The 14604-nt window shown below is 36.3% G+C and overlaps 1 non-coding gene across 1 annotated transcript; it reads left to right on the top strand.

Annotated features, from left to right (window-relative positions):
- Positions 1 to 6664: 6664 nt before the first annotated feature.
- Positions 6665 to 6737, top strand: TRNAE-UUC (transfer RNA glutamic acid (anticodon UUC)). Its single transcript has one exon. It is a non-coding gene; the product is annotated as a tRNA-Glu (tRNA).
- The last annotated feature ends 7867 nt before the right edge of the window (positions 6738 to 14604 follow it).

The raw sequence follows: 14604 nt of genomic DNA on the forward strand, positions 1-14604 counted from the left end.
GGAATGGAGGACAGTCTAGGCTGCAGGGAACCCTCGTGACCCAATCACTTTGCTTTTCTCAACTCCCATGAGAAGTTCCAATATCCTAATGTCTCCCTTTTTACTTAAGCCTATTCAAGCCGCATTTATTTGCAATTAAAAGCATCCTAACTAATGTATTTTAGACCATTCTTCCCTCTGTTGCTGTCATTATTTATCTGAAATGTGAACAGGACCATGTTATTGCTTCTCTACTTACAACCCTTCAGTTAAATGCCTGCGCTTAAAGTTTGTGACTTCATGCTACCTACCTCTGTAGGGTACTCTTTGCATATTAAAATTTAGTACAGCTGAACTGCCTGTGAGCACATTGTGCTGCTGGGCCTCCAAAGGTCTTTGTTCACACTCCTTTCTTTGAAAGACCCCCTTTGTTGTTTTGTGTGATTGCTCTTATCTTTTACTAGAAGAAGGCTTTCACTTATTCATTTAATATATATTTAATTGACACCACTTTATGCCAGCTGTCATGCAAATAGTTGGTATTATAACGGGGTACATAACTACCTCATGGATCTTCTAATCCAGCTAGGAAAGCAGATAATGGAAACAACAAATGTGTTGAGTGGTGAGTGTGTGGAGGATGGAAGCCGAAGTGGAAGCGGAGGCGGTAAAAGTAGATGCAGAGAGACGAGTCTGAAGGCTGCTTTGAAGTCCAAGCAAGGGATGACAGTGGCTCAGCCTGCAGTACTGGCAATGGGATGAAGAGACTCTACTTAGAAAACAGAATTAGGGGGGTGATAATTGACTAGATGTTGGGAGGGAGTAGGAGTCAGAGGTGATTCCCCAGGTTTCTGGCCTAAGCAAGTGAGTGACATCTATGCCATTTTCTGGGATAGAACAAACTGGAGGATACACATAGTTTGGGGGAAGATGTGTTAGGAAGAATTTTAATTAGGTACATGAATATACAGTTGGCTCTCTATAGCTGCAGGTTCCACATCCTTGGATTCAACCAATCTCGAATTGAAAATACTTTAAAAATTCCAGAAAATTCCAGAAAGCAAAACTTGAATTTGCTGACCACGGCAACTATTTACATAGCATTTATGTTGTATTTACAGCTATTTACATAGCATTATATTGTGTTTACAACTATTTACATAGCGTTTACATGGCGTTAGATATAAGTAACCTAGAGATGATTTGAAGTATACCAGAGAATGTGTGTAGCTTATATGCAAATACTGCACCATTTTATATAAGGGGCTTGAGTATCCTTGGATTTTGATATCTGTGGGGATTGTGGAAGCAATCCCCCCAGGAGATCAAGGGTTGACTACCACCCTGGAGTGCAGAAGAGATCTGAATTTCCAGGCTGCACTGAATCTTCCTTCTCTGAGCTGTGCTCTCCCACAGTGCTCTTAGTCTAGCTAAAATTTGTTCATCTAGGTATTCCCAAAAGCTAGCACAGAAACTCAACATGGTAAATCCTGAGAAACCATCAGTTTAATGGAGGAATTTAAATATCTAGTGAGTTTGTCAATCCTCTGTTTAAAATGAAGGACTATGATAGAAGTCTATATTTTGATTTTGCTCATTGAAATCCAGGTAAAATTTGAACAAATCACTGTTTTGATGAATAAGCTAATTCATTTATAATCTTACTTGGATTTTTATGCAAATCTGTGACTGATTCCTTTGTATTTAAAACAAAAGAGGTTATTAGATAAATATTTTCAACAGACGGCAGAAGTTAGAAAAATCTCACAAACATAAATGATTTATTAAGCAAGATGGCTTCATTTATTTTAAAAGGAAAATTTGAACTAAAATTAGAGAAAATTGTCTTCTACCATGGCTCCATCTACCAAGACTGCAGTAGTTTAAGAAGTCTTATATGCTAAACTGGCAAATCATCAACTTCCCAAGAACACTTTCATAAAGAAACACACATCGCTAAAGAGAATCATAGATATTTAAGAGAAATGCTTATTCAGACTAGAAAACAATTTTATATTCTGCCTGGAAAGACAAAGAAAGAAAGAAAAAGAAAATAAAGGAATCCAGGAACAAGGTTCATCTGAGCTTTCCTCAATAACCTTGGACAAACAGCTACATATTTCTGCCTCTGTTTGATGGAATGAAGAACTCCATAGTAGCCACTGTTATAAGCATAGTCATAACTAGTAAATTGTCAGCCAAGTATTCTTAGTACTATTGGGAAAAAAAGATGTCTAGGTTCAGTTAAAAAGAAATCACTTTAGAACAATTTCTTGCTCAGCTATTTTCCAACACTGAAGCCAACTAATTGGTGAAAACAGGTCTGCCTATTAAAACTGCAATTATTTTCTAGAGCATTGCCAATGGTGGTATATTTTTTGTATCATTTATAGAGAAAGAGGTAGAGGTTGATAAAAGAGAAAATGAGAGAATGGGGAAAAATAAAAGATGAAAGAAAATGAGAATGAGAAAATGCATCTACTTATGGTAAAATATCTGCTGTGAATAGTACAGATTGTTGTGCCCAAAATGTACATACTTCTCTTCCAAATTTTAAAATACTTTCTCAGAATAGGGTCTATAAAGATAGACTGTGTTAATATTCATAGCCTGTGTTAAACTTCATTAAGAGTTTCTAATAATGCTGTTTCCTATATATTCTGTAATAAGCAGGACTCTATAGAAGAAAGTCTGGCAATTTGAGTAAAAAGTAATACTTAGGGGCTTCCCTGTTGGCACAGTGGTTGAGAGTCCGCCTGCCGATGCAGGGGACGCGGGTTCGTGCCCCGGTCCGGGAAGATCCCACATGCTGTGGAGCGGCTGGGCCCATGAGCCACGGCCGCTGAGCCTGCGCGTCCGGAGCCTGTGCTCCGCAACGGGAGAGGCCACAACATTGAGAGGCCCACGTATCACCAAAAAAAAAAAAAAAAAAAAAAAAAAAAGTGATACTTAAATTGGATTATATGGGTTTGAAGTTTTCAGGAGCATATTGTGACACTAGTTAATATTAGATAATCTAATAAATTCTACTTGGGGGAAAATGTATTACCTTGGTTTTCATGAATTTCTTTTTAGGTGGGTCTGGAAAGTTAAGAAATAGGAAATTTTATGAAACTAACTGCGATAGGCAGAATAATTCCCAGCAGCCCTCTCTGACGCCCACCCCCCCGCCCCATTAAATGCCCACGTCCTAATGCCTGGAACTTGTGAATGTTATGCTGCATAGCAAGGGGGAATTAAGTTGCTGATTGGATTGCTGTAAAATATGGAACTTTTCCTGGATTATCCTTGTAGTCCCAATATAATCACAAGGGTCCCTTAAATGTGGAAGAATAAGGCAGAAAATAAGAGTCAGAGAAAGCTGTGAGGGGAAAAGCAGAGATTGGAGTAATGTGATTGCTGGCTTTGAAGATGGAAAGGGGCCATGAGGCAAGAAATGGGGGCAGCCTCTAGAAGTTGGAAAGGGCAGGAAAACAGGGATGGTAAAATTTCCAGCTCTTGAGGATTTTTCCATTTTTTCTTACATTCCTCTACTGTTGTAGAGTCTTGAATTTTGAAGCTCTGTTATTATATACATACAGACTTATAACTGTTATCTTTCTGATACATGTCCCCTTTTATTGGTATGTCCATTATATAATACTTTGTCTTGGTCTCTTTTGTCTAATATTAATATAGCCATGACAGCTTTGTTATACTTTTACATGGTATATCTTTTTCCATGTTTTTACTTTGAAGCTATTTGAGTCTCTGTAAAGTGACTCTCTTGGAAAAGGAGTATAACTGCATCATTTTTATTAAGACTTATCTCCACTTTTTGATTGGAGTGTTTATTAGTTCATTTATGTTTAATGTTATTGCTATAATTGAATCTATCATCTTGTTTTATGTACTTGAATGTTTTCCATTTTTCTCTTCTGTATTTTGTTCCTTTGTTCTTTTCTTGCCTCTTCTTGTTGAATGTTTTATTAATTTTTGGCAGCTTCTTTGCTTTTATTTTTCAGTGGTTGCTCTAGGACTAACAATACTCATCTTTAATCAAAGTTGATTGGTTTTATATCTGGCACTTTCTATTTCACACTTCTCAGTTCACATCTGAGAGTTTTTATTTCCTACTTTCCACTTCATATTTTCATTACCATTTTACATATTTTAAAAGCTTACACGGTATAATACCATTTATCCATCCCATCCTTTGTACTTTGTCATACTTTGTATTTTTGTTTTATAAACCTTTCAGAGCTATTCCTTTTGCCTTATATTTTATTTAGCCCTTTAAACATGTTTTCCTATTAACTTTTTTTTTTTTTTTTTTTTTTTACACGGGCCTCTCGCTGTTGTGGCCTCTCCCATTGCGGAGCACAGGCTCCGGATGCGCAGGCTCAGTGGCCATGGCTCACGGGCCCAGCCGCTCCGCGGCATGTGGGATCCTCCCGGACCGGGGCACGAACCCGTGTCCCCTGCATCAGCAGGCAGACTCTCAACCACTGCGCCACCAGGGAAGCCCTCTATTAACTTCTGACAGGTAGTTAGTGGTCATTGTTATTATTGCTGTTCTGTATGTGGTATGTCTTTTTTTTTTTTTCTCCAATTGCTTTCAAGAATAGCACTTTACCTTCGGTTTTCAGTAGTTATTATCTGATGTGCATGGTGTGGTTTTTTTCCTATCTATCTTGATAAAGGTTCATAGAGCTTCTTGTTTCTGTAAGTCAGTGTTTTTCATCAAATTTGTGAAAGGTTCAGACATTATTTTTGAAGGGCTTTTCTGCTTCATTCTCATCCTCTTCAGAATAATTATTACACATGCTCCCAGTGGTGTATTAGACTATTGATATTATCTCACATCCCTGAGGTTCTACTCAGCTTTTTTAACCTTTGTTCTCTCTGCTCGTCAGTTTGGATAATTACTGTTCATTAGTCTCAAGTTCATTACTCTTGTATCTCCAATCTCATTCAATAAATTTAGCATTCTTCAGTTTTTGAATTTCTATTTGATTTTCTTAGTTTCTGTTTTGCTGCTGAGTTTCTGTTTACTCAAGACCCTATTTGCTTTAAATGCTTTAAATATATTATCTTTTAAATCTTCATATTAATAAAAGCTGCTTTGTTTGTACTCTTTGTCTACTAAATACTATGTTTGGGTCATCTCAGAATTGGTTTCTATTGATTTTTTTTTTTAAATCTGGATTATCAGTGATATTTGCTTCAAGTGTAGAAAATTTTTCACTATACACTGTACTTTATTGAAGATATGTTATAATAACTCTGTATTCCATTATATTCCTGTAAAGATTTGAATTTTGTGTCAGTTGGCACTTCAGTTACTGACCAATCATCTTAAACTCGTGTGAGCTTAATATTGTCTTTTCTTAGGGTGGATGTGTGGAGAGCACAAAGCGTTTCCCAAGCCCCTGTAACTTGGACGGGCTTAACCCTTCTAAACGCTATTACTCTTGTAAGGATGTAGATTTTAGGCTCTGTACAGGTGAGTCTGGAGTAAGCCTTACTCTACAGTGAGGTCTCTGTTTCCAAGCTGTAGTCTTTCTAGTGTCTTAGCTGGGTGCTTTGGTGTTTAGAAGGTGATAAAGAGGTTTTCCCACTATCAAGGTGGGGCCTGCAAAGTCTTCTAACACTGCTTGGCCTCTAGTCTCTTTTCCTTTCTCAACACCTTACTAGCCACTTTTTGGTAAGCCATATATATAATTATATATATAATTTTATATATAATTACATAATTTTTTATATAAAACTATATAATTTTCTTAAAGCAAAATTACTGAGATATAATTTAAATTCCGTAATGTTTACCTATTGTATAAAATTGAGTGGGTTTTGTATTCAGAGTTGGACAACCAGCACCCTATCTAATTTTAGAACATTTTCATTACCCCAAGGAGAAGCCCTATAGTTCTCCTTTTGGCATGATAGTATGGGGAGCTCCATGGACTTGCTCCCCAAAGAAACTGGTGAAAACCTATGGAAATGATTCTAAGGGCATGTAGCAAATGAAAAGCTTAATTAAGAAAATCGACTAAACTTGGTAAGAAGAGTGACAGTCTGTGGAATCTGAGCCAAGACCTACTCACTTGCTCCTAGCTCCAGCTCAGCAAGACAAGTATAACTAAGTACTCAGGGCTCCCTTTCACCCCATCTCCCAGTTAGAAGGCTATTTTCTAGAGAGGGGCAGGATGCCAGCATTTCTCCTCATACATTTACCCACCTGTTGCTGGGGCTAAGTTCCAGGTGAGTGTGACCTAAAAATTGGTGCCCTTTTTCCTCCCAGGCCCCACTTGTGGGAGGTAGACTCCACCTTGGGCCTGGAATGACTAATTGCCCTTGCTTCGGCTTGTAGGCAGGAGCCCCAGGACAAGAGAGACAAGCCAAGGAGATTTGGGGTTGATGCCTGCTCCCTCCGCTGAATGCTCAGCTGACACTCTATACTTTCTATTTTACTATTAATGTCCTAGAAAAAGGTATAGGGATAATTTTCAGGATCTTAAATTTGGCAATGGATTCTTATATATGATACCAGAAGGATGAACAACAAAAGAAAACATAGATAAAATTAGTATCCTTTTGAAGTGCAAATTTTTTTTTAATCAAGAAAGTGAAAAGACAACCCACAGAGTAGCAAAAAAAAAATATTCGCAAATCATTTCTGATAAGGGTCTTGTATCCAGGGAATTCCCTGGTGGTCCAGTGGTTAGGACTTGGCACTTTCACTGCTGAGGGCCTGGGTTCAATCCCTGGTTGGGGAACTAAGATCCCACAAGTTGTGCAGCACAGCCAAAAGGAAGAAAAAAGTCTTTGTATCCAAAATACATAAAGAACTCTTGTAATTCAACAACAACAATCCAATTAAAACTGGTAAAGGATCTGAATAGACATTTCTCCAAGGGAGGTATACAAATGGCTAATAAGCACATGAAAGATGCTTGATCTCATTAGTCATCAGGAAAATGCAAACCAAAATGGCAATGAGGCACCACTTCATACCCACTAGAATGATTATATTCTCAGTCAGATAATAATGTGTTCTTGGGGATGTAGAGAAATTTGAACCCTCATAAACTGCTTGTGGGATGTGAAATGGTGCAGCCACTTTGAAAAATCATCTGTAAGCTCCTCAAATGGTTAAACTTACCATATGGCCCAGCAATTCTACTCCTAGATTTCTACCCAAGAGAAATGAAGCCATATGTCCACATGAAAATTTAAATGTTTATAGCAGCACTATTCATATTAGCCAAATGGTGGAAAAACCTCAACTGTCCATCAATCTATGAATGGGTAAACAAAATGTGGTATATCCTTACAGAATACTGGGACTGAAATATGGATACATGCTTAACATGGATTAACCTTGAGACCATTATGCTAAGTGAAAGAAGCAAGTCATGAAAGACCACACATCACATGATTCTGTTCATATTGACATATTCAGAATAGGTAAATCTATGGAGACAAAGTAGATTAGTGATTGCCTAGGTTTGGGGGAATGGGGGATCCGTGTGGTGATAGCTAAAGGCTATAGCATTTCTTTTGGAGGCAATGAAAATTTTTTTAAAACTGACAGTGGTGATGGTTGCATGTATCTGTGAATATACTAACACTTTAAATGGATGAATTACATAATATGTGAATTATTTCAATAAAGCAGATATTATTTAAAAAAAAAAAGCTTTACCCATTAGCAAGCCTCATATGTCTTTGCCCTGTGCACACACAGCCCAGACTTCTGTGTGGGACCTATGGGGAAGCTATGCCCCCTGAGTATATTTCCTGCCTGCACACAGATTCTTCCCCTCTGGTACCCTACTCTGCAAATTCCACTGTTTAAGCTGCCCTAAATTCTAATCTCTGCCTCCTCAGCTCAGTGGGATCACTGCACTCCACTTTTGGATTTCAGCTTGATACAGCAAGGTCAGGACATTTTACACAAATAGAGAATCAAGGCAACCTTGGAGCTCACCTTTGTCCTTACCCAGAGGGATCTCAAACTTATCTGTTGTCCAGTCCTGAAAACAGGTACTTCATTAATGCTTTCTTACAGCCTGAAGTCTAGTATATGGTACTTGACTTTCCTGCTATTCCTTTATACCCAGAAGGGAAAATACTCTAAATGTATAAACACAATTACAAATACCTAAAATACAAAAAAACTTTGCCTATAAATGTTAACAATAATAAATAATTACTCAAGAACTTTACTGGCATATTCTAAAATTTTTAAATGACTAAACTTTAATTTTTAAATGTTAATATTTCTCCTCAACTTTCCTGTAACTTTGTGTAATTTTTTCTTTTTACCTGTTCTGAAAGTCTATTTTAATGCTAAGATGGAAATTAATCTTAGTATTGGAAGGATCAAGTGTTTGAAGAAACCAGCTTAAATTTTCTTGAAGTAATTTTGTTGAAGTGAACAAAATAATTTTTTGAACTAATTGACTTTATTGTAGTCTTGAATAATACCTTTATTTCTTTGCTTTGCTTGAACAGATGTCTTGACTCTGCATATTGGATATAAGCCTTTAGTGTAATAGCTTCATATATTCACCATTTTAATTATTTTTTATTAACTATTCTGGTGAACACTTCATTATTTTAATAGTCTTAGTTTCTCCAGTGCATTTAATTAGTACAATTAGTGTTTGTTTGAAGTTTAATATTATTTGTGTGTGTGTATACATATGTATATATGTATATACAATATATATTTTTTGGATTGACATTTACCTTCTAGGAGTATTCACATGCAAAATCATTAGGTTAGGTCAAGATGATCTTTCACAGGAAAACAAGACCCTTAGGATGGGTAGTCTAATTAGCATGGGTAGTCTAATTACAGGGAATTAAAAAAAATTAAACAATACAAAATTGTCAAATTGTTTTCACATTGCTCTTCTCATTCTTGATATCCCAGAGTTTAATTAGCGCTATTCAGACATTGTTTTGATTGAATTGATTGGATAACAGTCAAATCGTTGCCTACTTCAGTCAAACCACCGTTTGGAACACTCAAATGTGTGACTAAGAGAGAAAGAGATCTGATAAACTCAGTTTGATGTCATATCTAAACTCTGATTGAGTCGGGGATAAAAAGCAATAGCAAAGAAAAGTTTTCTGGTAACAGAAAAAATTTTATTCTCATTCTATTTCAACTCAAGTTTCTTTTAAAAAATGGAATCTGATTACCTATTAGATAGTTTACTTTGGACTTTAACTTCAAATGTGGAGACTTTAAACAGGAGGTTAATGTATAACGAAAACTTTACATATTTCTCCCTTTTCTTTTTCAAAGTACTGCCATGTGAATGCTATATGAGGATTCACTCTGAAAAAGGAGTCCAGTTAAATGTAAAGGGATACAGTACAATTTAAACACTGGCTATTTGTTATTCTTTTTTTTTTTTTTTTTGTCCTCTTACTTCAGATATTTGGGAATCTACTGCATCCCCACAAAGAAAATTTGGTATAAAGTCACAGTTCTTAAAAAGTTTTTTTAAAAATATGAATGGATATAGGTAAGTGCTAATGTGAACAGTATCATATGCACTTCAATATTGCTTTACAGTTTACAAACTGCTTTCCTATACTTTTAATTTCCTTTGTTCTAGACAGCAATTTATGCCTTGATAGGCAGAACATTAATTTTACAAACAAGAAAGTTGACTCAATACCAATGGTACTTGAGAATTTTTAAGATAAGAATTCAGAACCTGACTGCAAGACCAGAGTACTTCCCACTAACCGGATTAGAACAGATTATCACCATTGGTATATAAGGTAGATGGCTTTCTCCTAATGGAGTAAGCAATCTCTTAGAACAGTGGAAAGAGCTTGAACTTTGATGTTTGACAAAGATTTGTACCTAAGCTTTACCTATCAACCTTGATTAATACAATAATATGAGTTTAATGAAAAAAGTCTAAATGGAAAAAGTTTACTTAAAGCACCTAGGTAAATATAAACATTCAGTTCAACACACACACAAACATAATAGCTTGTTTTCCATTTTGTATTTTTAGAACACATCATTTTTCTCAATCATGGATAATTCATGAGGAGTTAAATTTCTTGGTTCTACAAATGTTGACTGATAAAAACAAATCGGAAGAAATAAAATAAACCCCCCTTTTAAAACAGAACTCTAGCCTAATCTGTAGTCATTTGGCATAAGTATAGTGACAAATTGTTCATAGCATATTCTTTGTTATACTGTTAATTATAGTATTTTGACTAGCATTAGTAACACATTCATTCATTCATTCACACTTTTGTTCATCCAGGCACTGTTCTAAGAATTGAGGGTAAGGTAATGAAAATACAGTCAAAAATATTTGCCCTAATGGAATGTAATTCTAGTGGGATAGAATTATTTGTTAAGTAGTGATAATCGCTTTCTAATGCAAAAGTTGTTAGTGGACCCTCCTTACGCAGGTAATTAACACTATGAGAAATCTGATGAGCCCATGTTCTTCTAAATTGCATGTGGCATATCTATTTTAGTATTCATAGTACTCTAATACATACGATTATATACTTTTTAATATTAAGGATATTTAAGCCTCTGTTCCCCAAGGAAAATTGTTCTATAATGAGAAGCCCATCCCAATACTATTTCTAAAAAAGTTTTGTACATTTTTACAGTCACTGAGTACCAAGGGGATTTGAATTTTATTAATTTTTTCATACAGCAGGTTCTCACCGGTTATCCATTCTACACACATTTGTATACATGTCAATTGCAATCTCCTAATTCATCACACCCCCACCCCCCCACTGCTTTCCCCCCTTGGTGTCCATACATTTGTTCACTACATCTGTGTCTCAATTTCTGCTCTGCAAACCGGTTCATCTGTACCATTTTTCTAGGTTCCACATACATGTGTTAATATACGATATTTGTTTTTCTCTTTATGACTTTGTATAACAGTCTCTAGATTCATCCACGTCTCTACAAATGACCCAATTTCATTCCTTTTATGGCCAAGTAATATTCCATTATATATATGTACTACATCTTTATCCATTCGTCTGTCGATGGGCATTTAGGTTGCTTCCATTACCTGGCTATTGTAAATAATGCTGCAATGAACACTGGGGTGCATGTGTAGTGGGATTGCTGGGTCAGATGGCAATTCTATTTTTTTTTTTTTTTTTTCCTTGCGTTATGCGGGCCTCTCACTGTTGTGGCCTCTCCCATTTGCGGAGCACAGGCTCCGGACGCGCAGGCTCAGCAGCCATGGCTCACGGGCCCAGCCGCTCCGCGGCATGTGGGATCTTCCCGAAACGGGGCACGAACCCGCGTCTCCTGCATCGGCAGGGGGACTCTCAAGCACTGCGCCACCAGGGAAGCCCTATTTTTAGTTTTTTAAGGAACCTCCATACTGTTCTGCATAGTGGCTGTATCAATTTACATTCCCACCAACAGTGCAAGAGGGTTCCCTTTTCTCCACACCCTCTCCAGCACTTGCTGTTTGTAGATTTTCTGATGATGCCCATTCTAACGGATGTGAGGTGATACCTCATTGTAGTTTTGCTTTTCATTTCTCTAATAATTAGTAAAGTTGAGCAGCTTTTCATGTGCTTCTTGGCCATCTGTATGTCCTCTTTTGAGAAATGTCTATTTAGGTCTTCTGCCCATGTTTTGATTGGGTTGTTTGCTTTTTAATATTGAGCTGCATGAGCTGTTTATGTATTTTGGAGATTAATCCTTTGTCCATTGATTGGTTTGCAAATTTTTTTTTTTCCCATTCTGAGGGTTGTTTTTTGTCTTGTTTGTAGTTTCCTTTGCTGTGCAAAAGCTTTTAAGTTTCATTAGGTCCCATTTGTTTATTTTTGTTTTTATTTCCATTACTCTAGGAGGTGGATCCAAAAAGATCTTGCTGTGATTTATGTCAAACAGTGTTCTTCCTATGTTTCCCTCTAAGAGTTATACAGTGTCCGATCTTACATTTAGGTCTCTAATCCATTTTGAGTTTATTTTTGGGTATGGTGTTACGGAGTATTCTAATTTCATTCTTTTACATGTAGCTGTCCAGTTTTCCCAGTACCACTTATTTATTTATTTTTATTTATTTATTTTTACATCTTTATTGCAGTATAATTGCTTTACAATTGTGTGTTAGTTTCTGCTTTATAACAAAATGAATCAGTTATACATATACATATGTTCCCATATCTCTTCCCTCTTGCATCTCCCTCCCTCCCACCCTCCCTATCCCACCCCTCTAGGTGGTGACAAAGCACCGAGCTGTTCTCCCTGTGCTATGCGCCCAGCACCACTTATTGAAGAGTCCGTCTTTTCTCCATTGTATATCCTTGGCTCCTTTGTCACAGATTAGTTGACCATAGGTGCATGGGTTTATCACTGGGCTTTCTAACCTGTTCCATTGATCTATATTTCTGTTTTTGTGAAAGTACCATATTGTCTTGATTACCATAACTTTGTAGTATAATCTGAAGTCAGGGAGTCTGATTCCTCCTGCTCTGCTTTTTTTCTCTCAAGACTGCTTTGGCTATTCGGGGTCTTATGTGTCTCCATAGAAATTTTAAGATTTTTTGTTCTAGTTCTGTGAAAAATGCCATTGGTAATTTGATAGGGATTGCACTGAATCTGTAGATTGCTTTGGGTAGTATAGTCATTTGCACAATATTGATTCTTCCAATCCAAGAACATGGTGTATCTCTCCATCTGTTGGTATCATGTTTAATTTCTTTCATCAGTGTCTTATAGTTTTCTGCATACAGGTCTTTTGTCTCCCTAGGTAGGTTTATTCCTAGGTATTTTATTCTTTTTGTTGCAGTGGTAAACGGGAGTGTTTCCTTAATTTCTCTTTCATATTTTTCATCATTAGTGTATAGGAATGCAAGAGATTTCTTTGCATTAATTTTGTATCCTGCAGCATTACCAGATTCATTGATTAGCTCTAGTTGTTTACTGGTGGCATCTTTAGGATGCTCTATGTATAGTACCATGTCATCTGCAAACAGTGACAGTTTTACTTCTTGTTTTCCAATTTGTATTCCTTTTATTTCTTTTTCTTTTCTGGTTGCTGTGGCTATGACTTCCAAAACTATGTTGAATAATAGTGGTGAGAGTAGATATCCTTGTCTTGTTCCTGATCTTAGTGGAAATGCTTTCAGTTTTTCACCATTGAGAATGTTTGCTGTGGGTCTGTCTTATATGGCCTTTATTATGTTGAGGTAGGTTCCCTCTATGCCCAATTTCTGGAGAGTTTTTTTTTTTTTTTTATCATAAATCAGTGTCGAATTTTGTCAAAAGTTTTTTCTGGGTCTATTAAGATGATCATATGGTTTTTATTCTTCAGTTTGTTAATATGGTGTATCACATTGATTGATTTGCATATATTGAAGAATTCTTGCATCCCTGGGATAAATCCCACTTGATCATGGTGTATGATCCTTTTAATGTGCTGTTGGATTCTGTTTGCTAGTATTTTGTTGAGAATTTTTGCATCTATATTCATCAGTGATATTGGTCTGTAATTTATTTTGTAGTATCTTTGTCTGGTTTTGGTATCTGGGTGATGGTGGCCTCATAGAATGAGTTTGGGAGAGTTCCTTCCTCTGCAATTTTTGGGAAGAGTTTGAGAAGGATGGGTTTTAGCTCTTCTCTAAATGTTTGATAGGATGCACCTGTGAAGCCATCTGGTCCTAGACTTGTTTGTTGGAAGATTTTTAATCACAGTTTCAATTTCATTACTTGCAATTGGTCTGTTGATATTTTCTATTACTTCCTGTTACAGTCTTAGAAGTTATACCTTTCTACGAATTTGTCCATTTCTTCCAGGTTGTCCCTTTTACTGGCATAGAGTTGCTTGTAGTAGTCTTTTAGGATGCTTTGTATTTCTGCAGTGTCTGTTGTAACTTCTACTTTTTCATTTCTAAATTTATTGATTTGAGTCCTCTCCCTCTTGATGAGTCTGGCTAATGGTTTATCAAGTTTGTTTATCTTCTCAAAGAACCACGGTTTAGTTTTATTGATCTTTGCTATTGTTTTCTTTGTTTCTGTTTCATTTAATTCTGCTCTGCTCTTTATGATTTCTTTCCTTCTGCTAACTTTGGGTTTTGTTTGTTCTTCTTTCTCTAGTTCCTTTAGGTGTAAGGTTAGATAGTTTGTTTGAGATTTTTCTTGTTTCTTGAGGTAGGCTTGTATAGCTTGTACAGCTATAAACTTCCCTCTTAGAACTGCTTTTGCTGCATCCCATAGGTTTTGGATCATCATGTTTTCATTATCATTTGTCTCTTTGATTTCTTCAATGATCTCTTGGTTATTTAGTAATGTATTGTTTAGCCTCTATGTGTCTGTGTTTTTTATGTTTTTTTTTCCCTGTAATTGATTTCTAATCTCATAGCATTTTGGTCAGAAAAGATACTTGATATGATTTCAATTTTCTTAAATTTATTGAGGCTTGACTTGTGACCTAAGTTGTGATCTATCGTGGGGAGTGTTCCGTGCGCACTTGAGAAGAAAGTGTAATCTGCTCTTTTTGGATGGAATGTCCTATAAATATCAATTAAATCTATCTGGTCTATTGTGTCATTTAAAGCTTCTGTTGCCTTATTTATTTTCATTTTGGATGATCTGTCCATTGGTAT

Source organism: Lipotes vexillifer, unplaced genomic scaffold (assembly GCF_000442215.2).
Source record: "Lipotes vexillifer unplaced genomic scaffold, Lipotes_vexillifer_v1.1 scaffold933, whole genome shotgun sequence".
Taxonomy (NCBI): domain Eukaryota; kingdom Metazoa; phylum Chordata; class Mammalia; order Artiodactyla; family Lipotidae; genus Lipotes; species Lipotes vexillifer.